Here is a 2,958-nt window from a genome sequence, read left to right as displayed (position 1 = left end):
GAAAAAAAATATATAAACACACGATGATTTCTAAATCTGTCATCTTCACTTCTTTATCTCATATATCTCATTTATATTTTAACGCTCTGTTTATACTTTGAACTACTCTGCTCCTGAATGCTCTGGATTTGTTTGGACCAGAGAAGGTAGGCGCTTTTAAGACACGCCCCCACACGGCCGTTTTGGACGCCCCTCGGTTTGTCAGATATGAGAGCAGTTATCAGGTCAACAGGTGTTGCAGCGATGGAAGCGGGCAAGAGAAGTGGTTCAGATAGAAGTGATTGTACCCGACCTAAAAAGCCTCTGCATGTTTCTAATAAGCTCCACGAGCAGAAACGTGCTCAAACTAGGATCAATATTGGAGATGCTTTTGAAAAATGGAGAGAGGTTAGAACACAGAAAGGTTTACAGACCCATGCAGAGCTGGATAAACACTGAAGCTTCAGAGTCCACCACATGGTGACCTGAGTGAGCATGGACTCTAGAGAGGAGGGGGGGGGGGGGGGGGGGGAGACGGCTCTCTATGATGTTTAGAATTTAGACTGCAGTACCCATTTTAAACACTAGGGGGCAGAGTTACATACTGCTGCTTTATAATTTACGTTTATTTTTATGTTCTTTAGAGTCACCTGGTTTGCTGCTGAACAACAGGAGTGTAAATGTCCCCTGAAGACGTTGAATCTTTGTGTTATTGTTTTTATGGTGTAATTGTTTGTTTCGTTCCTCCATCATTGTGTCGCTGTGTTTGCTCCTCTGATTGTTTTTTGCTCTCAGGTCTTTAGAAGCTGAGACGTTAATGTCACGGAGAAAAACCTCATTAAAGAAAGATTCAAATCAATCAATAAAGAACAAAGAAGAAGAAGAAGAAGAAGAAGAAGAAGAAGAGAGGACAAAGAGGGACACCAGATAAGAGATTCAGCTTTCACCAACACACAACACACCTCCTCCTCCTCTTCCTCCCCCTTTTTCTCCTCCTCTTCCTCCTCCTCCTCTTCCTCCCCCTCTTCCTCCTCTTCCTCTTCCTCTTCCTCCTCCTCCTCTTCCTCCTCCTCCTCTTCCTCCTCCTCCTCTTCCTCCCCCTCTTTCTCCTCCTCTTCCTCCTCCTCTTCCTCCCCCTCTTCCTCCTCCTCCTCTTCCTCCCCCTCTTCCTCCTCTTCTTCCTCCTCCTCCTCCTCTTCTCCTCTCTTCCTCCTCTTCCTCCACTTCCTCCTCTTCCTCCTCCTCTTCCTCCTCCTGCTCTTCCTCCCCCTCTTCCTCCTCTTCTTCCTCCTCCTCCTCCTCTCCTCCTCTCTTCCTCCTCTTCCTCTTCCTCCACTTCCTCCTCTTCCTCCTCCTCTTCCTCAACCTCCTCTTCCTCCCCCTCTTCCTCCTCTTCTTCCTCCTCCTCCTCCTCTTCTCCTCTCTTCCTCCTCTTCCTCTTCCTCCACTTCCTCCTCTTCCTCCTCCTCTTCCTCCCCCTCTTCCTCCTCTTCTTCCTCCTCCTCCTCCTCTTCTCCTCTCTTCCTCCTCTTCCTCTTCCTCCACTTCCTCCTCTTCCTCCTCCTCTTCCTCCCCCTCTTCCTCCTCTTCTTCCTCCTCCTCTTCTCCTCTCTTCCTCCTCTTCCTCTTCCTCCACTTCCTCCTCTTCCTCCTCCTCTTCCTCCTCCTCCTCTTCCTCCCCCTCTTCCTCCTCCTCTTCCTCTTCCTCCACTTCCTCCTCTTCCTCCTCCTCCTCTTCCTCCCCCTCTTCCTCCTCTTCTTCCTCCTCCTCCTCCTCTCCTCCTCTCTTCCTCCTCTTCCTCTTCCTCCACTTCCTCCTCTTCCTCCTCCTCTTCCTCCTCCTCCTCTTCCTCCCCCTCTTCTTCCTCCTCCTCCTCCTCTTCTCCTCTCTTCCTCCTCTTCCTCTTCCTCCACTTCCTCCTCTTCCTCCTCCTCTTCCTCCCCCTCTTCCTCCTCCTCCTCTTCCTCCCCCTCTTCCTCCTCTTCTTCCTCCTCCTCCTCCTCTTCTCCTCTCTTCCTCCTCTTCCTCTTCCTCCACTTCCTCCTCTTCCTCCTCATCTTCCTCCTCCTCCTCTTCCTCCCCCTCTTCCTCCTCCTCTTCCTCTTCCTCCACTTCCTCCTCTTCCTCCTCCTCCTCTTCCTCCCCCTCTTCCTCCTCTTCTTCCTCCTCCTCCTCCTCTCCTCCTCTCTTCCTCCTCTTCCTCTTCCTCCACTTCCTCCTCTTCCTCCTCCTCTTCCTCCTCCTCCTCTTCCTCCCCCTCTTCTTCCTCCTCCTCCTCCTCTTCTCCTCTCTTCCTCCTCTTCCTCTTCCTCCACTTCCTCCTCTTCCTCCTCCTCTTCCTCCTCCTCCTCCTCTTCCTCCCCCTCTTCCTCCTCCTCCTCTTCCTCCCCCTCTTCCTCCTCTTCTTCCTCCTCCTCCTCCTCTTCTCCTCTCTTCCTCCTCTTCCTCTTCCTCCACTTCCTCCTCTTCCTCCTCCTCTTCCTCCTCCTCCTCTTCCTCCCCCTCTTCCTCCTCCTCTTCCTCTTCCTCCACTTCCTCCTCTGCCTCCTCCTCTTCCTCCTCCTCCTCTTCCTCCCCCTCTTCCTCCTCCTCCTCCTCTTCTCCTCTCTTCCTCCTCTTCCTCTTCCTCCTCTTCCTCCTCTTCTTCCTCCCCCTCTTCCTCCTCCTCTTCCTCTTCCTCCACTTCCCCCTCTTCCTCCTCCTCCTCTTCCTCCCCCTCTTCCTCCTCTTCTTCCTCCTCCTCCTCCTCTTCTCCTCTCTTCCTCCTCTTCCTCTTCCTCCACTTCCTCCTCTTCCTCCTCCTCTTCCTCCTCTTCTTCCTCCTCCTCTTCCTCACTTATCAAACAGCTGTTGAAGGGAGATGGCGCCTCAGTAATGGCGTTGTGTAAACTTCCTCTTCTCGGTCTGTAAATGTTTTTTCTCTTTTGACATTTCGATCTATTAGAATCTCGTCTCTGACGGCGTTTTCATGACACCTC

This window comes from Labrus mixtus, unplaced genomic scaffold (genome assembly GCF_963584025.1).
Source record: "Labrus mixtus unplaced genomic scaffold, fLabMix1.1 SCAFFOLD_139, whole genome shotgun sequence".
NCBI lineage: Eukaryota > Metazoa > Chordata > Actinopteri > Labriformes > Labridae > Labrus > Labrus mixtus.
The sequence above is the reverse complement of the archived record's forward strand: the minus strand, read 5'-3'. Positions refer to the sequence as shown.